The sequence below is a fragment of the Pristiophorus japonicus genome, chromosome 8 (genome assembly GCF_044704955.1).
Source record: "Pristiophorus japonicus isolate sPriJap1 chromosome 8, sPriJap1.hap1, whole genome shotgun sequence".
NCBI classification, from domain to species: Eukaryota; Metazoa; Chordata; class Chondrichthyes; family Pristiophoridae; genus Pristiophorus; species Pristiophorus japonicus.
The window spans coordinates 35,676,462-35,700,680 of NC_091984.1; positions in this window are offsets into that span (position 1 = coordinate 35,676,462).

The following is a 24,219-nucleotide window of genomic DNA, read 5'->3' on the forward strand; positions in this document are numbered from 1 at the left end:
ATGTACCATGACACCCAGGTCTCGTTGCACCTCCCCTTTTCCTAATCTGTCACCATTCAGATAATAGTCTGTCTCTCTGTTTTTACCACCAAAGTGGATAACCTCACATTTATCCACATTATACTTCATCTGCCATGCATTTGCCCACTCACCTAACCTATCCAAGTCACTCTGCAGCCTCATAGCATCCTCCTCGCAGCTCACACTGCCACCCAACTTAGTGTCATCCACAAATTTGGAGATACTACATTTAATCCCCTCGTCTAAATCATTAATGTACAATGTAAACAGCTGGGGCCCCAGCACAGAACCTTGCGGTACCCCACTAGTCACTGCCTGCCATTCTGAAAAGTGTCCATTTACTCCTACTCTTTGCTTCCTGTCTGACAACCAGTTCTCAATCCACGTCAGCACACTACCCCCAATCCCATGTGCTTTAACTTTGCACATTAATCTCTTGTGTGGGACCTTGTCAAAAGCCTTCTGAAAGTCCAAATATACCACATCAACTGGTTCTCCCTTGTCCACTTTACTGGATTTCCAAAAGGCATTTGATAAAGTGCCACATAAAAGGTTGCTACACAAGAGGTTGGGAGTAAAATATTAGCAAGGATAGAGGATTGGTTAACAGACAGAAAACAGAGAGTAGGGATCAACGCATCATTTTCAGCTTGGCAGTCTGTAACTAGTGGAATGCCTCAAGGATCAGTGCTTGGGCCTCAGCTATTTACAATTTATATGAATGACTTAGATGAAGGGAATCAAGTGCAAGTGATGATACAAAGCTAGGTGGGAAAGTCATCATCATAGGCACTCCCTTGGGGTCAAGGATGACTTGTTTCCATACTAAAAATAAGTACTCAGTACTCAGGTGATTGATGAACTCATTTTAAATAGTGGAAGATGCCTGTGTGTGAATTATTTGACGCGGGGTGGCCGTTGCACACCAGCCACCACACGGGCTTGATGGAGCAAGGTTCTGGTCCAGTGGCAAGGGGATCCAAGATGACTGGAGACCAGGCTCCGGCCGCATGTGCCCAGTACACACACCTCAAACATACTCCTACTGTCCTCCTTCCTCTTTCCCATAGGACCTCTCCCTACATGGAATTCATAGTACGGAATGTGGGCCTCATGAACTCACAGCCTTGCTATCGGCCCATGCTGTGCCTACCCTTGGTCTTGTCCATGCTGCTCCATTTCTGAGCTACAACCTCTCCACTCCTCCGTGCCTCTCCTGTCTGCTTCTGTAAGATTTCTAAATCTCTGGCATTACATCGATAGCAAGACGGATTCTTTTAAAACAATTTGGAATGGTTTATTAAACACACACACATGCACATTTATCAGCAGTCATCAGCTATCCTACAGATTGACTTAGTTACAACAGATACAATAAGGTTACAATAAAAACGGTATACTTTACTTCCTGCTGGCAAAGCACATGTCCCGCACCTTTGTCCGTAGTGGGAAGTCCCGCCTTTTGCCGTGTGCTTAAGAAAAGAGAGAGAGCAATCTTTGGCTTGAGTTTTATACCTCTTAAAGCCATTGTTTCTCAGGAAGCCTCAGGATTGGATCTTGATTCCAGGACCATTCCTGATTGGCTTCTCCTCATACATGTGTCTGTCTGGAGGGCCGGTGCCACTCCTTGACTAGGTTAATGGCTTGCCAATTAACACCTTTGTTCCTTTAAGCTCTGTCCAGCCAGAAGACAATATACAAACAGGACATGCTGGAAGTCTGTGAGCTTCCATTTTGTTTCAACACTGCAGCCTTTCTGTATAATCTACACTTTTAACATTTATACATACACAGAATCAATTTTACCATTAATAAACACTTTTATTCTTACAAACTCCCCAGCTTGAGGGGGAAATATCCTTATTGACTCCTCATATGGTTTATCTCCTCAGGGCTCACATTTCATAAACATTGAGGGGGTTCTGATAACTCTGCTGTTTATGTTTTATCATCATCATCATCATCATAGGCAGTCCCCTGGGATCGAGGAAGACTTGCTTCCACTCTTAGCATGAGTTCTTAGGTGGCTGTACAGTCCAATACGAGAACTGTGGTGTATGTAGCACACAAATCACTGACTCCACACGGTCTGGTGTAAGTCTAACTGCTGTGACCTTCGTCCTTTATTGTTCAGCTCCAGAGTGCCTCCCAGATGTGGTGGTCAGCCTTATATAGCACCTGTTACAGGTACTACCAGGGTTTCCCACCGCAGCGCCCTTTGTGGTGTGGCATAGTACTTACAATACATTTAAGGTACTGGGATGATACACACATCATTACATAACATCACCTTCCCCCCCCTCCACCTGGATGCAGGACAACGTTACATACATCATTACATAACATCACACTTGTCCAACAGAAGGCAGGCCGGCATAGAGAGTGCGTTAGTATGGTACATTTTATCTGGTACATTATCTGGTAGCGGAACCTTGATTTCCTTGTTAGCCGTTATCATTAATTGTACTTCATCCATTATTTTATACAAATACAGTGGCCATTCAGCATAAAAAAAAGTAATTCTTATTATAAATTCACTATCTCACATTAACATAGCTCATTTTAGACTCGCTCTGCCAAACAGAAGTCCTTTGTGGGGACCACCTCTTTGTAAGGCCTTTTTAAGACTCCCAGGTGCATTTCCTCTTTAAGGCGCCATCTTTGATGCAGGAGGATTCCACGAGGCTTCTCCTTGGGCGCCACCATCTTTGATGCTCTGCAGCTCCGACACGATGCCGCCACCATCTTCGATGCCGCCGCCGCAGCCTCTGCTCCCCTCCGCTGCCACCTGACTTGCCGCCTCTCCAGCGGCCGCACTTGCCGCGTCCCCCACGGTCTCCGTAGCCCCCAACCTCCAGCTGCTGCCGCCGCCCGACGCTAACAGCTCCTCTGCGGGGCTCTTGCGATCCGCCGGCCCCTGGATCCCTCAGCACCCCACCCGCAGCGCCCCGCCGGCTCAACCCCCACCCCCGCCTGGGCCCCTCTGTGCAGGGCTGCTTGCCTGTGGCGGCTGGGGCTGCGGGGTCTCTGGGGCCTGAGGTCAGGGCCTGGGACTTGCCTGTGGGGATTAAGGCTGCAGGGTCTCTGTGTGAGGTCCGGGCCTGGGACTTGCCTGTGGGTGGGTTGAGGCTGCAGTTCCAGCTCGGTCGGCGCTGCTCTCTGGGGACCCGGGGCACGGCAGCACCCCGGGGAGCAGTAGCCTGTGGAGGAATGAAGTCTTCCCAGCTCCCACGGACCTTCCCCATCCACCTCCGGCCGAGGAGCGTCGGCCCATCGCCTGCAACGACCTACAAAGGTAATCCGTGTGTCTCGTCTCCGTGGGATACCTGCACCATCGCTCTGCCAAGAACAGGTATCAGTTCCCTGGTGTAGGTACGCAGCTTCACCGAGACCGGGACCAGCTTGGGTCGTGCAGCTGGGTTAATCCACAGTTTATCAAAAGTTCTCCGACTCATCAACGACGGACCCGAGCCCGTGTCCACTTCCATACTCACAGGGACTCTCTTGATTTTTACTTCCCTTATCACTGGGGGCGAATCGTCGGTACACGTATACAGTCCAAGCACCTCATCTTCTTCTACCTGCTCCTCGCTGAACAGTGGATCATCCCCCATCTCCACACGGTGAGTCTGATTTCTTTTACACATACGCTGAAGGTGGCCTTTAACGTGGCAGGTATTGCACGTATACGCCGCAAACCTGCACCGGTGAGCCCCATGGTTTCCTCCACAACGCCAGCATGGTGCTACTCGATTAGCCCCCCTCTGCGGACTCTTAGCTCCAGGATCCCGAGGTCCGTGCTCGCTGCCCCGGGCAGAGCCACGTTCTGCAGTTTCATCCGTGGTGGGCGCTACCCTGTGGACAGTGCCTGCCGGGTTCGAGACTGTGGATTATTTGCTTGGTGCTGCAAGTCGAGGTCATATATGCCCGGCTGATGGTGATGGCCTTTGTCAGGGTGACTGTGGGTTCCGTGGCTAGCAGCTTGTGAAGGAGGCCCTCGTGGCCAATCCCCATGATGAAAACGTCCCGCAAAGCCTCGTCAAGGTGTGCCCCAAAATCACACGGCGCCGCGAGTCTCATGAGGTCCGCAGCATATTTGGTGACATCCTGGCCCTCAGGTCTGCAGTGATGGTAAAATTTGTATCTGGCCGTGAGGATGCTCTCCTTCGGTTTCAACTGGTCACGAATGAGTTCAGTCAGCTCCTCGTATGACTTATCCCTGGTGCTCCCAGGTGCCAGCAAATCCCTGACGAGACAGTAAACCTCATCGCCACAACTGGAGAGCAATATCGCCTTACGCTTCTCTCTCAATGCGTATGTGTCCTCCGTCAGGTCGTTTGCTGTGAAGTAGTACTCGAGCCTTTCCGTAAAGGCCTCCCAATCATTGCCCACGGTAAAATCCTTTAGCGAGCCCAGAGTAGCCATGGTTGCGTGGAGTTCGTCCGCTTCATCGTTGCCAATGTAGTGTCTGTAGCACCCAATCACTGACTCCACACGGTCTGGTGTAAGTCGAACTGCTGTGACCTTCGTCCTTTATTGTTCAGCTCCAGAGTGCCTCCCAGGTGTGGTGGTCAGCCTTATATAGCCTTTGTTACAGGTACTACCAGGGTTTCCCACCGCAGCGCCCTCTGTGGTGTGGCATAGTACTTACAATACATTTAAGGTACTGGGACGATACACTCATCATTACATAACAAGAACCACAGTTTCTGTCACAGGTGGGACAGATAGTCGTTGAGGAAAAGGGTGGGCAGGGAGCCTGGTTTGCCGCACGCTCCTTCCGCTGCCTGCACTTGATTTCTGTATGCTCTCGGCGATGATACTCGAGGAGCTCAGCGCCCTCCGAATGCACTTCCTCCACTTAGGGCGGTCTATGGCCAAGGACTCCCAGGTGTCAGTGGGGATGTTTTACTTTATCAGGGAGGCTTTGAGGGTGTCCTTGTAACATTTCCTCTGACCGCCTTTGCCGTGGATGACCGCTGTATAATGAGTTTTAAACTTAGAGAGAGGGAAAAGTACATGGCTTGACTCGGTCCTCACCTCGTAAGGTGTATGCCACACGTAGGGGATTTACTATAATACATTCTTCAGTGCACCGTCGCTTCTCAAAGCAAATTGATTGATGATGTCCGTGAGTCATGCTGCAGCTCCCGCTTCTCCATCTTCCCTCGGCTTCGGTCGTGGCCGGTATCGTCCTGACAATCGTGAGGATCCTTAACATGGTCTGTGGTAAACAAGATCAGGGCAGTATTTACTCTTTGGAAGTTTTTAACTGATTAATGTGAAACTGCTTCTTGTACTTAACGCCCGCTTCCCCCGGTAACTGAATCAAATAAACCGCGGGGTTCAATCGGTCTATAATCTTATGCGGTCCCCACCACCTGGGTTCAAAGGCAGCTTCTTTTTCCCATAATTTGGAATCATTACTGAGTCTCCCACCTGATATTCACAGGGACGTACTTTCTTGTCAAAGTATCTTTTAATTTGTCTTTTTGATTTCCCCAATTTGGTGGCCACAAGTAGATTGATCTGATCGGTGTGATCTACCACTTGTTCCGACCACTTGGAACTACATGTTTTCATCGTCAGGGGACTCATCCCTGTTAGTGTTAGCTGGCCTGGTGTTCTCATGAGCCTCCCCGTCATGGCCTGATATGGGGAGACTTCTGTTGTTCTATGAGGTGTGGACCTCATTGCCATTAAGCACATTGGCAGCATGTTAGCCCATTGAGTGGGTGGCCCACGCACAATTTTTAAAATATTAACTTGAGGGTCCTGTTCCCCCTTTTGACCCCTCCGGTCGACTGGGGGTGGTGAGCAATATGTAATTTGTGTTTTATCCCCAACATTTCCTGCAGGTGGGTAAAAATGTTACCGGTAAAGTGTGAACCTTGATCGCTGTCCACTTGTACAGGTACTCCCCACCTACAAAACACGTGATACAATAGTGTTTTGGCTGTTGGAGCAGCAAGGGAATGCTTTGATCCATTTAGTGAATTGATCCACCACCACTAGGGCATGCTGAAAATTGCCTTGCGCCTGTGAAAGTGGCCCAATGAAGTCTATCTGGAGGTGAGTCCATGGCCCTTGAGGTGTGGGTGCGCTTTGAAGCAAAGCTCGGTTAGTGCATGCAGGAGGATTGTGTTGCAGGCACGGTAGGCATCGTGCCACGTATTAGTTGTGTCATGTATGTAACCAGCATACTACTGTAACCCTTATACAATTGTTACCCTCATGTAACCACTACACACTGTACATACTTACTAGAAATGCACACCTTGACCACAGGGGGTGTACTTGTGGGAGACACTCCTTACCTGGAGATTCAGGTATATAAGGGGAGGTCCCTCGCAGGGCCAGCACTCCTTGGTCCAGGTAATAAAGGTGAAGGTCACAGAGTGACTGTGTCTGCAGTATGTGCCTCGTGTGATTATGTTTAAGAGTTAAGGACTCAACACCTGGCGACGGGAAACGGGAATCACTGAACCCAGAGGATGGCCACCGGTAGCTCAGAGGAACGTTACTGTGTGGGTGAAGACTGGGACGATTTTGTGGAGAGACTCCAGCAGACCTTTGTCACGAAGGACTGGCTGGGAGAGGATGCGGCTGACAAGCGGAAGGCGCATCTACTAACAAGCTGCAGGACAAAAACGTATGCACTGATGAAGGACCTGCTCGCACCCCACAAACCGGCCGACAAGTCTTTTGAAGAACTCAGCCAGCTGATCAGCGAACACTTAAAACCAGCGAGCAGCATACACATGGCCCGGCACCGACGTCGGGAAGGGCAAAACATCTCAGACTTCGTGGCAGACTTGCGGCGCTTGGCCAGCCTCTGTAAGTTCTCAGATGCCTGCAGTGGGGAGATGTTGAGGGATTTTTTCATTGAGGGCATTAGCCATGCTGGGATCTTCAGGAAGCTCATAGAGACCAAGGACTTAACTCTAGAAGGGGCAGCATTGACAGCTCAAACTTTCATAGCGACGGAAGAAGAGACCAAGCTAATTTACGCGAGTAATCCTGGGTCCAACGTGGCGACGGACCAAGGAATTAACGTGATAAACGCGGCTCAAGATCTCACAGTCAGGCAAAGGCATTTTGAAACGGCAGCAGTCAGACAAAGGCATTTTGTAACTGCCCAAGCTGAAACCGACACTAAGGTGGGCCCCTGACAGGGACAATGGAGAGGGGAGTGGCAATTCACACCATCAAGGGAACCATTAACACCCACCATCAGAGTGTTTAGAAACAACCAAGAGAACAATCAGAGAGGGATGCCTGCGAACAGTCCTTTTGTGAACAACAATCTCAGCCAATGCTGGAGATGCGGGGGCAGATATTATGCGAAAAGCTGCAAATTCCAGCAGTTCGTCTGTAGGAATTGTAATGCCTGGGGACATTTGGCTAGGGTTTGCAAACAGCCGGTAGCGAGGCTAATCTATGAAACAGAGGAATCAGGCGAGGGGCTTGCAGTGCAGGACAATGCCTGGGGTAAAGCCATGGATGCTGAAGTTCAGAGGGTTCATGTGGCTGACATCCACAGCTCATACACCAAAACGCCACCCATGATGATGAAAGTTTTATTGAATGGCATCTCGGTGCGCATGGAGCTGGACACAGGAGCTAGCCAGTCCCTCATGAGTGCAGAACAATTTGAAAAACTATGGCCACACAGAGCTAGCAGGCCCAAACTGGAACAAATTAATACGCAGCTATGGACATACACCCAAGAGATCATTCCAGTGCTAGGCAGTGCAAACGTGGTGGTAACACACAATGGGTCACAGAACCGGCTGCCACTCTGGATTGTTCCAGGAAATGGCCCCGCGCTTTTGGGAAGGAGCTGGCTAACTGAGATGAATTGGAAATGGGGGGATGTGCACTCTATTTCATCTGTGGAGCGAAGCTCATGCTCACAGGTAATACAAAAATTCGGGTCACTGTTTCAACTCGGTGTCGGAACATTCAAGGGCACAAAAGTAGTTATACGCATCACCCCGGACGTCAGACCAGTGCACCACAAAGCCAGAGCAGTGCCGTACGTGATGCATGAGAAAATTGACGGGCTGCTCAGAGAGGGCATAATTTCGCTTGTTGAATTCAGTGACTGGACAAGTCCCATCGTTCCTGTCCTAAAAGTGGACGGCTCGGTGAGGATCTGCGATGACAACAAAGCCACCATCAACCGGGTGTTCCTGCAGGACCAATACCCACTCCCGAGGGTGGAGGACCTTTTTGCCACGTTGGCAGGTGGCAAGCTGTTCACTAAATTGGACCTCACTTCGGCCTACATGACTCAGGAATTGGTTGAAGAATCCAAGCTTCTGACCACCATCACGACGCACAAGGGTTTATTCATCTGCAACAGGTGTCCTTTTGGCATCCGTTCGGCGGCCGCCATCTTTCAGAGAAACATGGAAAGCTTGCTGAAATAAATTCCTGGAACAATCGTATTCCAGGACGACATCCTAATAATGGGTCGAGACACCGAGGAACACCTCCACAACCTGGAGGAGGTGCTACGCCGACTGGACCGGGTAGGCCTGCGGCTGAAGAAGGCCAAGTGTGTGTTTTTGGCCCCAGAGGTCGAGTTTTTGGGCAGGAGGGTTGCCGCAGATGGGATCCGGCCTACTGAATCCAAAACAGAGGCGATCCGTTGTGCGCCCCGGCCCGGCAACACATCAGAGTTGCGATCGTTCCTGGGACTTTTGAACTATTTCGGGAACTTCCTGCCGAACTTAAGCACATTGTTGGAGCCGTTACACGTCCTCCTGTGTAAGGGTTGCAAATGGTTTTGGGGGGACTGTCAAGAACGGGCTTTCAACAGGGCGCGGAACTTGCTTTGTTCTAACAAACTGTTAACGTTGTATGACCCCTGTAAAAAAACTAGTTTTAACATGCGATGCATCATCATACGGGGTTGGGTGTGTGTTGCAGCAGGGTAATGGAGACGGACAACTCCAACCGGTGGCTTATGCCTCCAGGTCGCTCTCCCAGGCAGAGCATGGCTACAGCATGGTCGAAAAGGAAGCACTCGCTTGCGTTTATGGTGTGAAAAAAATGCACCAATACCTTTTCGGCAGACCGTTCGAGTTAGAAACGGACCACAAGCCGTTAACTTTTCTGTTGTCCGACAGCAAGGTGGTCAATGCAAATGCGTCAGCTCGCATACAGCGATAGGCTCTCACGCTGGCTGCGTATGACTACACCATACGGCACCAGCCAGGCACCGAAAACTGCGCTAACGCGCTCAGCAGACTTCCCCTGGCCACCACCGAGGGGGCAGCGGAGCAAATCGCTGAAATGGTCATGGCCGTTGAGGCTTTTGACACCACAGGCTCCCCCATCACAGCCCGCCAGATCAAACTCTGGACCAACAGGGACCCCCTCCTATCCATGATAAAGAAATGTGTCCTGACGGGGGATTGTGCGCCCACGCATGGGGCGTGCCCCGAGGAGGTCAGACCATTTCAGAGACGGTGGATGAGCTCTCCATCCAAGCCGACTGCCTACTATGGGGCAGCCGAGTAGTCATGCCCCAGAAGGGGAGAGAAGTGTTCATCAGGAAACTCAGCAGCGAGCACCCTGGAATTGTGCTAATGAAGGGAATTGCCTGTTCACATGTATGGTGGTCGGGGATTGACCCAGACCTAGAACACTGGGTTCGCAGGTGCACGTTGTGTGTGCCCAGCTGGGCAACACCCTCAGCCCGTGGCCCTGGCCCACCAAGCCTTGGTCACGCATTCACGTGGACTATGCGGGCCCGTTCATGGGAAAAATGTTCTTGATAATTGTCGATGCATACGCGAAATGGATCGAGTGCATCATATTAAACTCGTGCACGACATCCATCACCGTGGAGAGCCTGCGCACGATTTTCGCGACCCACGGCTTACCGGACATTCTGGTCAGCGACAATGGCCCGTGTTTCACCAGCCATGAATTCCAGGAGTTTGTGTCAGGTGATGGCATCAAACATGTCCGGACGGCGCTATTCAAGCCGGCTTCCAATTGCCAGGTGGAACGTACGGTCCAAGTCATAAAGCAGGACATGCTCCGCATCCAAGGACCCTCTCTGCAGTACCACTTATCGCGCCTCCTGCTGGCCTATAGGTCCCGGCCGCACTCGCTCACGGGAGTTCTCCTCATGAAATGTATGCTCAAAACCCGGCTGTCCCTCATCCATCCAACTCTGGCAGACATTGTTGAGGGCAAGCGCCAGTCCCAAACCGAGTGCCACGATCGTAACTCAAGGGAGAGGTGTATAGAAATAGATGACCCGGTATTTGTACTTAACCATGCATTGGGACCCAAGTGGCTGGAGGGCACCATAATTGGTAAAGAGGGAAACAGGATCATAGTGGTCAGACTCAATAATGGACAGATATGCCGTAAACACTTGGACCAAGTAAGGAAAAGGTTCAGCATAGACACCGATGAACATGAAGAAGAGCATGAGATGTCAACCACACCACTGCCAGTGGACGAGCAACAAGGACAATCACCAGCATGCACAGTCCCTGCGGCCAGCCCGGACAGGCCGGAATCACCTCAGGTGACAGAAACGCATGCCAAGGCTCAGCCACCAGAGCCTCAACTGCAGCGCTCCACGAGAGAGCGTCGACCACCTGATAGTCTTAACCTTTGACGTGAGGGGGGAGGTGATGTCATGTATGTAACCAGCATACTACTGTGACCCTTATACAATTGTAACCCTCATGTAACCACTACATACTGTACATACTTACTAGAAATGCACACCTTGACCACAGAGGGTGTACTTGTGGGAGACACTCCTTACCTGGAGATTCAGGTATATAAGGGGAGGTCCCTCGCAGGGCCAGCACTCCTTGGTCCCGGTAATAAAGGTGAAGGTCACAGAGTGACTGTGTCTGCAGTACGTGCCTCGTGTGATTATGTTTAAGAGTTAACGACTCAACAGGTTGATTGTTTCCCTCATGGAAAGCCACCAAGCTGTGGATGCTACCTTATAGAAGGTTACCAGAGCTGAATAGTGCCCTGCTGTGGGGTGGGAGTGAAAGAGGGAGAGCAGTTCCTGACCCACCTCTGGTGGAACACACACCAGCGGGCAGGCGTTTGGCTTTCTTTTGAACATCAGCAACTGCTCATCTGAGTCAGGGGCAGTGGCTAGTATGGTATTGGGAGCCCAGGCTGTTAGTTGAGGAAGGGGTCTGCCTTCCTCATGCCAGGCGCTTACAACAGCATACGACCAGTATTGCTGCTGCAGGGATTTTAAATCTAGGTGATCTGTTGGGGAGGCCTTGCTAACAGCATTGCAGGGCTCAACAACTATATCCTCTATCTCCCCATCAATCGCAACATCCTTGGCTGCTCTGTCTGCTCTGGAATTTCCCTCACTATGTGGACCCCCTTTTCTATGGGCTGCTACCTTTCCTATGAAGCAGGGCTGGGATCGCTGTTTAAGGTATGACCAGAGCAGACGTAACCAGGGCCCATGGACCAGGGCCTTACCGTCTATCGTACAATAGTCATTTTTGTGGTCTAGGGGCAGGGAGAGCATGGTGTTTATAGCATAGGCACTGTCGGACCAAATATTCACCGGTCTATCTGAGGTTTCCTTCACAGCAGTTAGAAGTGCTGTGAAGACTGTCTGTTGCATCTTCGCTGGATGGTTCTTTCTGGCAATACCACAGCATACCTGGTGTGAAAAGATCCTTCAATGTGATATGAGGACCCATCGATGTATGGGTTCTTTCTGCACAGGATGGGTCTCAAAGTTAATCAGGGGTAACAGACATTCATGCGGGTTCCCCTCATAGATCAGAAATTGTGGTAGCAATGTGGTGGGTTTGGAAATGGTATCAATGTCTCTTTTCATAAATTCCAATGTCCATTTGCTGAGGCGCTGCGAGGAAACTAGCGAATCTCCAGGTTTCATAAGTAGTTTCAGAGGTGCGTGTCCGCAGTGCAGGATTGTAGCCTGTAATCCAGTAATAAAGGTAAAGTGATGTACGGACCAGAAGACGGCCAGTAGGTGGCGCTTGCATGTGGTATACGTCTTTTCTGCCCCCTGCAGGATTCAAGATGCATATGCAATGGGCTGTAATCGATCAGCTCACATTTGGCACAGTGAGGCTTTGCTCTGTGGCCCTGACCTCCAAATGGAAGGGCTGCATGGGATCAGGAGGGATCAGATATGTGGCCTGTATCACTGCAGTTTTTAATTTAGCCATGGACCGGGTGTGAGCATCAGTCCATGCCGGGCGTATGTCATCACCCTGCAATTTTATTAAATCATACAGGGGCTTTACACACTCTGCAAAGCCTGGGATAAAGTTCCTTTGGTACCCCACCAAACCCAAGAATGATCGTATGGCTGTTTTGAAAGTGGGTAATGGCAGTCGCTGTATTATCTCCACCTTGTGAGAGTCGGGGGATGATCCCTCTGGAGAAATGGACACTCCTAGAAAGGTGACCCGTTCCTTTACTAATTGAGCCTTACGGGGATTCACCTTTAGTCCCACCTGAACCAACAATGTCAAAAGTCTGTGTAAAAGGGACAGATGCTCCTCCATGCTGTCAGTTGCCAGCAGTAGGTCATCTGTAGAAACATAGAAACATAGAAAATAGGTGCAGGAGTAGGCCATTCGGCCCTTCTAGCCTGCACCGCCATTCAATGAGTTCATGGCTATCTATGTACCGCAGCAAGCAGATAGGGCGGGAAAAGTCTTTTAAAATTGCAGCCATTCTTTTGTGGAATATCGTGGGGGCATTGTGGAACCCCTAAGACAGACATGTCCAGGTGTAGCTCTGGTCCTCAAATGTGAATGCAAATTTGTACTCGTCTTCCCTCTTAACAGGGATATTCCAGAATCCATTGGCGATGTCGAGGGTCGAGAAGTACTTGGAACCAGCAGGAATTTGAGATAATATGGTGGGAGTTTCTCTTACTACTGGTGAGCAGGCTGATGTTACAGAATTTAAATTTCTGTAATCAATAGTCAGTCGCCAGCTGCTATCAGGCTTTTTAACCGGCCATGTGGGTGAATTGGTCGTGAAAGTGCCTGTCCGAACAACACCCTGCTCGACTAGGGATTTTATGGTGTCTCGGATGTAAGGGTGACTCTCCCTTGGGATGGGATACTGTTTAGTGAATGAGTGTGGGGTCCCTCCATAGATTCCTCGCCTGCCATTTTTCCACAGTCATGCTTGCATGTGGCAAACACCGCTAGGTATTCCTGAATTAGTTTCACCACAGCTTCATTTTCGCTCCCCGGAGGGTGATACTCAGATGGCTTTTTAATAGCAAAAACCAAGTGAGCATCTGAAATTTCTATCACTCCTGCCTTATCTCTCAATCTCATCCAAACACAGTCCTGATTATAATCTATCATCACGCCATACTGATCCAACACATCAGTCCTAAAATTCCCCTTCCGTCGGGGGTGGTCATCAGCATCGGCGCTGGGACCTTGCAGGTGAGGCCTCCCAACTGAAGTTCAGTGGCCTTCCCTGTATACGTGGTGGTTGTATCACCGTTAAACCCTTTAAGGGTCATACAACCCTTGCCCACCACTGCATGGCGTTCAGGGTATGGGGTGTGGATGATGGTAATGGCTGAGCCAGTATCGATAAGCATAATCTGCTGCCTGCCCCCTTTTAAGACAACAAGGACTACTGGTCTCCCACTACCATCATGTCAGAACCCCAATTCCGACCAATCTGTGGGGGCCGAACCCTGTCATAGGGTCAATCCTTGAATGGGTCTCTCTAATGAGTGTGCATCGGCGATTGTGAGCACCGGTAAATGATTTTGCATCCTCCCCATGGCAATTTGGGTTTGTATGAGGGTTATCAATTGATCCAATCGTTGATCTGTTCAGAGGGCTTGGATTTGTCCTTCTTTAGAAGGGTTACTAACTGAGCCAATTGTTGTTCCATCCCAGAGGGTTTGGGTTCATCCCCCGGGAGGTATCTATGCATTGCATCATGGTTCGGTGCCAGTCTGGGCCTGCTGCAATCTTTTGCTAGGTGGCCTACCTTCTTACAATTAAAGCTCTGTCCCTTAAAGGGATAGTTTCGAGATCCCTCCACCAGCGACACTGGTTTATTTGCAGTGGGTGGTGACTTCACCTTTAACTGGTCTTTTACCATCTCCCAGGCTATTTGAGCACTGGTCTCTATATCTGTCCAATGATTGGTGGGCCTCATGGCTATGCCCAGGGTGGTTTTAACTAAAGGGTGGAGTTGGGTCAGGAACATCGATTTAAATTGTTCCTGATTCTTTCCTACTGTAGCATTTGCAGGTGCCTGGTTCTGGGTACGTTGATAGATATCGTACAGGTGATTACTGAAGGCTCTAGGGGTCTCTTCTGGGCGCTGCTTGATCTGATTAAGCAAAGCCACTAAGTTTAAGTTTTGGATCCCTAAATGGTTTAGGATGTCGGTCATGAGTGCATCGGCCGCTGTGCCAGGCTGGAGGACTACGTCTGGCAGATTATCTTTTAGGGAAGTGGAACAGGCCAAGAGGAGGACTCGTGTTAAGACTCGTGTTAAGTGACCCCTCCTGAAATTTGCCCACCTTCTATTAACTTCCAGTGGGTTGTCCCCATCATTAATGGGCCCTAACTCATGGCTGCACGCAGTGGCGTCAGCACCAGATATGGGCCGTGGTATGGTTACTGGTGATGTGACCGTGCATATTACATCGTAAAGAAGTGGTTACTACGGGCTACATTTGGCTCTTGTGTCTCCAAGGTATCCCAGCTTACACCACCATGCTGGGGATTATGTTGACTGCCTTCCTCTTCCCAATCTGTCTTCCCCTCGTCCCCTTCTGTTGTCTCTGTTATGGCTCCCCGTGTTACTGCGGATACCATGGCCTTCTGCTCTCCTAACTTACTTTTTAGCCTCACTATTTCTAGTTGGCACTGGGAGTGATCTGTCTCCCTATGTGGCTTCTTAATTACTTCCCTTAATGCACCCCCTAGCATCTTCTATCTCTTTCTGGAGCCCCAAGTTTTCCAATTTATATTTTTTTAACTCTAATTTGTTTTCATTTGCTTCAATGACGGCTGCAGTGGCATTTAAATTTGAGAGGCTTTGTTATAGCAATGAAGCTGCCTGTTCAGCCGCTCTTTCTAATTGCCTAATACTGTGATTTAATCGACCAATTTCTTGTCTTAAATGCTGTATTTCTCTCTCTTTTAACTGCTTCACAAGTTGGAGGCCTTCTTCTTTTTGTTGTTTTATAACTTTATTCTCCTTTTCTTTTAGTTGAATCTCTTTTACTTGCAATTCTTTTAGATCCTGTATCTCTTTTGCCCTTTGTTCTTTTAAATCTTGGATCACTTTGGCATCCTGCCTCATTAATTCCTCATCTCTCCGGGCACATAAAAATGTGCTGAATGCCAAGAGACCATTTGCCTAATTTGGCCTTAGCTCTCCCTGATCTACTTTCTCCTGGATAAATGCCACGAGCTCCCCAAAGGACACATGTTGGCCCTTACAAACGTACGGTGCCTGTGTCTGTAACTCTTCTATGTCTGCTATGGAAACCGTTTTGGATAACTTCTCCTGATAAACTATCTCAACATTTCTTTTTGTTGGGTTTCTGTTCATGACCGATCCCTTCATCCTGTGTCTTTTGAATATAACTCCTGGTGGGTCCCCACTTAAAGAGTTACAACTAGCGAGGTGACTGCTGCATAAGACGCAACTCTCCCGATCCGTTTAACCATTTATAGTTTAGACTTTGCAACATAGGTTAGAATCGCAACTCCCGAAATTTCCAATTGTTCAAAAGAATAATCAAAAAGCTGTCTCGCCAGATACCGGACAAGCCCCCAATTTGTAAGATTTCTAGATCTCTTGCATTAAATTGAAACATAGAAAATAGGTGCAGGAGTAGGCCATTCGTCCTTCGAGCCTGCACCATCATTCAATATGATCATGGCTGATCATGCACTTCAGTACCCCATTCCTGCTTTCTCTCCATACCTCTTGATACCTTTAGCCGTAAAGGGCCACATCTAACTCCCTTTTGAATATATCTAACGAACTGGCCTCAACAGCGTTCTGTGGTAGAGAATTCCACATGCTCACAACTCTCTGAGTGAAGAAGTTTCTCCTCAGTGCGGTCCTAATTGGCTTCCCCCTTATCCTTAGTCTGTGCCCCTGGTTCTGGACTTCCCCAACATCGGAACTGACAGCAAGACGGATTCTTTTAAAACAATTTGGAATAGTTTATTAAACACACACACATGCACATCTATCAGCAGTCATCAGCTATCCTACAGATTGACTTAGTTACAACAGATACAATAAGGTTACAATAAAAACAGTATACTTTACTTCCTGCTGGAAAAGCATACGGCCCGCTCCTTTGTCCGCAGAGGGAGGTCCTGCCTTTTGCCATGTGCTTAAGAAAAGAGAGAGAGCAATCTTTGGCTTGAGTTTTAAAGCCATTGTTTCTCAGGAAGCCTCAAGATTGGATCTTGGTTCCAGGGCCATTCCTGATTGGCTTCTCCTCATACATGTGTCTGTCTGGAGGGCCGGTGCCACTCCTTGACTAGGTTAATGGCTTTCCAAATAACACCTTTGTTCCTGTAAGCTCTGTCCAGCCAGAAGACAATATACAAACAGGACATGCTGGAAGTCTGTGAGCTTCCATTTTGTTTCAACACTGCAGCCTTTCTGTATAATCTACACTTTTAACATTTATACATACACAGAATCAATTTTATCATTCATAAACACTTTTATTCTTACACTTCTGACCGCTCCTCACCAATTCCGACCTCCGCTCCTAACCGCTTCTGACCTCAGCTCCTCGCTGCTTCCGACCTCCGCTTCTTCCGCTCCTGCTCCTGGGTCCCTACCCCTCCACTGGGCTCCACCACGCTCCAAGAGATGCCACCAATCAGCTACCTGCTTTCTGCTGACGTCTAATTTTGTCGCCCATTTTGGTTTTGTCACCCTCTCGAGGCTGTTGTTGATTCTGCTGCTGTGGTGGCTAGCTTTTTTTGGATTTGCCCACAGCTCCTGACTCGCGCTCTAACTGCTCTCCTGAGTGTCTCACGAAGTTGGGCTTTTTTGAGGTGGGAAAATAAGCTGTGAGGAGGACATAAAGATCCTGTAAAGGGATATAGACAGGTTAAGTGAGTGGGCAATAAGGTGGCAGATGGAGTATAATGCGGAGAAATGTGAGGTTATTCACTTTGGTAGGAAGAATAGAAAAACAGAATATTTTTTAAATGAGGAGAAACCAATAAATGTTGGTGTTCAGAGAGATTTAAGTGTCCTCATACAAGAAACACAGAAAGCTAACATGCAGGTACAGCAAGCAATTAGGAACACAAATGGCATGTTGACCTTTATTGCAATAGGCTTGGAGTACAAAAGTAAGGAAGTCTTACTTCAATTGTACAGGGCTTTGGTGAGACCACACCTGGAGTACTCTGCACAGTTTTGGTCTCTTTATCTGAGGAAGGACATACTTGCCTTAGAGGTGGTGCAACTAGATTGATCCCTGGGATGAGAGGGTTGTCCTATGAGGAGAGATTCAGCAGATTGGGCCTATATCACTGGAGTTTCGAAGAACGAGAGGTGATCTCATTGAAATATATAAGATTCTGAGGGGATTGACAGGATAGATGCTGAGATATAGAATCAGTTTGGGTGCAGAGAATAAATAATAAGGGAAATAAGTCACTGGTGGGGGTAAGCTATAGCCCCCCTAACAGTAGCTACAATCTAGGACAAAATATAATTAAAGAAATAATGGAGGCTTGTAAGAAAGATATGGTAATAACCATGGGTGATTTTAATCTTCATATTAATTGGGCAAATCAAATTGGCAAAGGTAGCCTTGAGGAAGAGTTCATAGAGTGTATTTGAGATGGTTTCTTAGAACAATACATTGTGGAGCCAACCAGGGAGCAGGCTATCTTAGATCTGGTAATGTGCAATGAGACTGGATTAATTAAAGGATCCTCTTGGATAGAATAATCATAGCATGGTAGAATTTCAAATTTAGTCTGAGGGTGAGAAAGCTAGGTCTCAAAGTAGTTTCCTGAACTTAAATAAAGGCAATTACAAAGGTATGAAGGCAAAATTGGCTAAAGTGGACTGGGAAAATAGATTAAAGGGTAAGACGGTAGATAATCAGTGGCAAATATTTAAGGAGATATTTCATAACTCTCAGCAAAGATATATTCCAGTGAGAAAGAAATATTCTAAGAGATGGATGAACCACCCGTGGCTAACTGAGGAAATAAAGAATGGTATCAAATTGAAAACAAAGGCATACCATTCTAGGCTAGAGGATTAGGAAATTTTTAGAAACCAGCAAAGGACAATTAAAAAAATAATAGAGAGACAAGATAATTTATGAGAATAAACTAGCAAGAAATATAAAATCAGACAGTAAGAGCTTCTACAGGTATATAAAAAGGAAAAGGGTAGCTAAAGTAAACATTAGTCCCTTAGAGGATGAGGCTGGGGAATTAATAATGGGAAACAGGGAAATGGCAGAGACTTTGAACAAATATTTTGTCTCAGTGTTCATGGTAGAAGACACTAAAAACATCCCAATAATTGACAATCAAGGGGCTATTTTTTTTGGGGGGGGCGGGACTTAAAATAATCACCTGATGGTCTCCATCCTCGGGTCTTAAAAAAAGTGGCTGCAGGGATAGTGGATGCATTTGGTTGTAATCTACCAAAATTCCCTGGATTCTGGAGAGGATTGGAAAACTGTAAATGTAACACCCCTATTTAAGTTGGTGAGACCACACCTGGAGTACTGCATACAGTTTTGGTCTCCTTATTTAAGGAGGGTTATACTTGCATTGGAGGCAGTTCTCCCGGCGAAGAGACTCAAGGTGTTTGGCGCCTTCCTGCATGCTTCTCCTGCATTTTGAGCAATCTTGGGCCAGGGATTCCCAGGTGTCGGTGGGGATGGTGCACTTTTTCAAGGAGGCTTTGAGAGCATTTCCTCTCCCCACCTGGGACTCACTTGCCTTGTCGGAGCTTTGAGCAGAGCACTTGGTTTGGGAGTCTAGTATCGGGCATGCGGACAATGTGGCCCGTCCATCGGAGCTGATAGAGCGTGGTCAATACTTCGATGCTGGGGATGTTGGCCTGAGCAAGAACACTGGTCAATCTACAATCTATATTAATGACTCAGATGAAGTGATCAAGTGTAATGTATCAAATTTGCTGATGATACAAAGATAGGTGGGAAAGCAGGTTGTGAGGAGGACGCAAAGAATCTGCAAAGGGTTATAGGACTCAAAATTGGCCAGGAGTTGCTCCATTTTTTTTGGAGCAACTTGGTTTTTTTGGGGTATCTTAAAAATCCCCATTTTGCACATTCAATTTGTGCCAATGTAAATGAATTAGATAGGATATTTTTAGTTAAGTTTTTTTTTCAGAAGGGGGCGTTAGCAGCTCATTTTGGCCATTTAGGCCACTTTGGACAGCTAATAGTTACTCCAAACTAACTTAGGCCAGCGTGACGTCGAGGAGGCGGAGCGGCAGCGTGGTGAGGCCTACAAGAGACCCAACAGTCAGGGAGCAGCGTCGGGAGCCAGTGGGACATGGAGGAGGTGGAGCGGCAGTGTGGTGAGGCCTATAAAGGCCCAACAGTCAGGGAGCAATGTCGGGAGCCAGCAGAACGTTGAGGAGGCCAGTCGGCGTAGCTGCAGCAGGGAGGCAAAAAAGAAGTAGAAAGAAATCAAAAGGTGACATCACAGCCAAGGGGGTAAGTGATTGGCTGGTGATTGGTGAGTAGTTTTCTTTTTCTTTTCTTTATCAGTAAGCAAATTTCGCATTATTGTTGCCAAATTAAGTTAATCTAAGGATTAAGTCATGGCAGGAGAGCTCGGACGCTTGTTATGCTCCTCCTGTGCTATGTGGGAAGTCAGGGATGCTTCCAGTGCATCAGCCTGCAGCACCTGACAGACTGTGTTGCGGCATTGGAGCTGCGGGTGGATTTACCCTGGAGCATCAATGATGCTGAGAATGATGTGACCAGCATTTTTAGTGAGTTGGCCACACCGCTGATAAAGGGTGCACAGCCAGATAGGGGATGGGTGACCAACAGGAGGAGCAGTGGAAGGAAGGTAGTGCAGGGGTCCCCTGTGGTCATCCCCCTGCAAAACAGATACACCGCTTTGAGTAATGCCATGCATTTGCCCACTCACCTAGCCTGTCTAAGTCACCCTGTAGCCTCTTAGCGTCCCCCTCACAGCTCACACCGCCTCCCAGTTTAGTGTCATCTGCAAACTTAGAGATATTACACTGAATTCCTTCATCCAAATCATTTCTGTATATTGTAAATAGCTGGGGTCCCAGCACTGAGCCCTGTGGCACTCCACTAGTCACTGCCTGCCATTCTGAAAAGGACCCATTTATCCCGACTCTCTGCTTCCTGTCTGCCAACTAGTTCTCTATCCATGTCAGTACATTACTCCCAATACCATGTGCTTTGATTTTGCACACCAATCTCTTGTGTGGGAGATTGTCAAAAGCCTTTTGAAAGTCAAAATACACCACATCCACTGGTTCTCCCTTGTCCACTCTATCGGTTACATCCTCAAAAAATTCTAGAAGATTTGTCAAGCAGGATTTCCCTTTCATAAATCCATGCTGAATTGGGTCGATCCATCACTGCTTTCCAAATGCGCTGCTATTTCATCTTTAATAATTGATTCCAATATTTTCCCCACTACTGATGTCAGGCTAACCAGTCTATAATTACCTATTTTCTCTCTCCCTCATTTCTTAAAAAGTGGTGTTGCATTAGCTAACCTCCAGTCCATAGGAACCGATCCAGATTCAATAGACTTTTGGAAAATGATCACCAATGCATCCACTATTTCTAGGGCTACTTCCTTAAGTACTCTGGGATGCAGAATAATCAGGCCCCGGGGATTTATCGGCCTTCAATCCCAGGAAAACAGGTCCTTTTCAGAATGGCAGGCAGTGACTAATGGGATATCGCAGGGCTCAGTGCTGGGACCCCAGCTATTTACAATATACATTAATGATTTTGATGAGGGAATTGAGTGTAATATCTCCAAGTTTGCAGATGACACTAAGCTGGGTGGCAGTGTGAGCTGTGAGGAGGACACTAAAAGGCTGCAGGATGACTTGGACAGGCTAGGTGAGTGGGCAAACGTGTGGCAGATGCAGTATAATGTGGATAAATGTAAGGTTATCCACTTTACATTACATTATAATACATCTCTCAAAAGTACAGGACTTCCACTCAGGGGCCCGTGCACCTTAAAATCACCCTCATCCTTGGCTCCAGAGATCTTTTCTTAATTACTCAAATAAACAAATTAAATACATTTCCACAACATGTAAATATAAGATGAGAAGAGCAATGTATTCATTCATGACTTTTTTTCTAGGAGCAAGGTAACCTTTTGATCTCAAAGTTTTCTCTCTTCTAACATCTCTGAAGTAGAACACAAAGTAAGGAAGAGGATTTTCTGCAACTCCAGCAGTAAAGTACGTACCTTCCAAACAGCCATCCTGAGTTAATACTGAAAATTGGATTTGAGCCCATTTACTGTCAACGAGTTAGCTTCAGTGGCCATTAGGAAGTGCACTGGAGAGCACAAGAATGGGTGCACCTGTTTTTGGATTATTGTCAGAAACTACTTGCATAGGTTAAATATAAAGATGAGTCCAGTCCATGCCATTGAATACTCCTGTGTATTTTTTCTTTATCACTGAGAACAATTAATGAACAATTCGTGTGCAGTGTTTTCTAAAATACTCGAATGTGTCTCCTTTTAAGAACATAAGAACATAAGAATTAAGAACAGGAGTAGGCCATCTGGCCCCTCGAGCCTGCTCCGCCATTCAATAAGATCATGGCTGATCTGGTCGTGGACTCAGCTCCACTTACCCGCCCTCTCCCCGTAACCCTTTTAACCAATTTTTAAATTGGCTGGTATTGTGTACTTTCCAGAGCTTGATGAGCCTGTGATGTTTATGAGACCCATTTGATTGATGCTGTAAGGGGTGGTTTGCAGGGGGTCAGCTTTCCCTTCTGACCTTATATGAGCGGTTCCGAATCACTCCTACACCCTTGGTTCTAGACACTGGAATTATGAAGGGACTGTGACAGACTTGGACAGACAATCGGTTTCAAGGTAGGAAGCAGGTATGGCTTTATTGTGTTTACAAAGAGGTAAAAGGCACACCTTTAATAACACACACAGACCAATACACACTGAGGGGTACAACACATTGAATAAGTTGTCCAATTACAGCCTGTGGGGAAAAGAATACAGCTTAAACTCTAAATGGGGTAAAAAGGCGAATGCAGATACATTTACACAAGTTATCCCAGCCTCCCTCCTCCCAATTCCCCTAACTAACGAAGTTGTAGCTCTGGGGGGTTCAGGGGCTATGCTCACCAATCCCTTTTGACAGTTGCCGGTGAATCGTGGTTTCGGGGTTCGCTGCACTTGGCCTTCTAGGTGAGCCGTACCCCGGTCGGAGGAGAGGACTTCGGACTGCGTAGTCTTCGGTTGGGGTGCGTCCGCTGATGCGGTAAGTTGCGTTTTGGATGTATGGGATAAGTACCCACTTCCTTTGGTTAGGAATAGTTTAATTAGTCCCTTTTGGTAATTTCGCACCCGTTGGTCATTCTGAAGTAGATCGTAGAGTGGAAATAAATGTCGATTCTTCGGTTTTTGCTGAGTTGGTTTTGGTTGGTCGTTTCGCTGGTTGTGGTGGCCCGGGTTGTCAATTTGGTTGCTGACAACCTTCCGTTTCATGGGCCTCGTGCTCGGTCAGTTCTTGATGAGTTCAAGTAGTTTCCTTCACTGCTCCATCTCTTCACTCCCCAGCTCCGGCTGCTTGTGTCTGTGTCTGTGTTCCAGTCTGTGCTCTGCTTCTCTCCTGTCTTCTGCTAGTTTCTGTGTTCTGCTAGTCTGTGTGCTGCTCCTTGCTGGTCTTTCCTTGTAAAAACTGGGGGATAGATATATTCCAAAAAAAGGCTCCGTTATTTCCCATCAAATCTCTTGGGCTCTGTTTGAACTGTTCTGTCCACTGATTTTCAAATGTCTCCTTTGTCAGCAGTAACTCGATTAGGGTGTGAGAATGTGCTATCCTGGTTTTGCATTGTTTTAGAATTGTCCAGTTTCTTGACCATGATTTCCATTGTGCTTGATTGGGTAATTCGATTATCTCTTAGAGGGTGAATAGTTCCCCCAGACAGTCTGGGGTCTTAAATACACGAATTTGGCCCCACTTCCTGTATTTGGTGGATTCTTCTCCTCTGTAGGGGAAAGGTACCTGGAATCTTTGCGAGATATTGGTAAATTCTACAATGCATTATGGCAGAGTCCCTTGTAGGAAAGGGGTACTGAGGTGAATGATCAGCCATGATTTTATTGAATGGTGGTGCAGGCTCGAGAGGCCGAATGGCCTACTCCTGCACCTATTTTCGACGCTTCTATGTTTCCTGCCTGTCAAATCAAATGACTAGTGATGGATGTTTCTGAAACAGAATGGATGTCATATTGAACAACATAAATAACACAATGGGGTAGAAATCCATCTTGGGCGGCCTAATTAGTAATCTTGCTATGCGAGGCCCCTTGGGGAAGAGTGACCATAATATGGTAGAATTCTTTATTAAGATGGAGAGTGACACAGTTAATTCAGAGACTAGGGTCCTGAACTTAAGGAATGGTAACTTCGACGGTATGAGGTGTGAATTGGCTAGAATAGACTGGCAAACGATACTAAAAGGATTGATGGTGGATAAGCAATGGCAAACATTTAAAGATCACATGGATGAACTTCAGCAAATGTACATCCCTGGCTGGAGTAAAAATAAAACTGGGAAGGTGGCTCAACCATGGCTAACAAGGGAAATTAAGGATAGTGTTAAAGCCAAGGAAGAGGCATATAAATTGGCTAGAAAAAGTAACAAACCTGAGGACTGGGAGAAATTCAACAGAGGAGGACTAAGGGTTTAATTAAGAGGGGGAAAATAGAGTACGAGAGGAAGCTTGCAGGAAATATAAAAACTGACTGCAAAAGCTTCTATAAATATGTGAAGAGAAAAAGATTAGTAAAGACAAACAAAGGTCCCTTGCAGTCGGATTCAGGTGAATTTATAATAGGGAATAAAGAAATGGCAGACCAATTGAACCAATATTTCGGTTCTGTCTTCACGAAGGA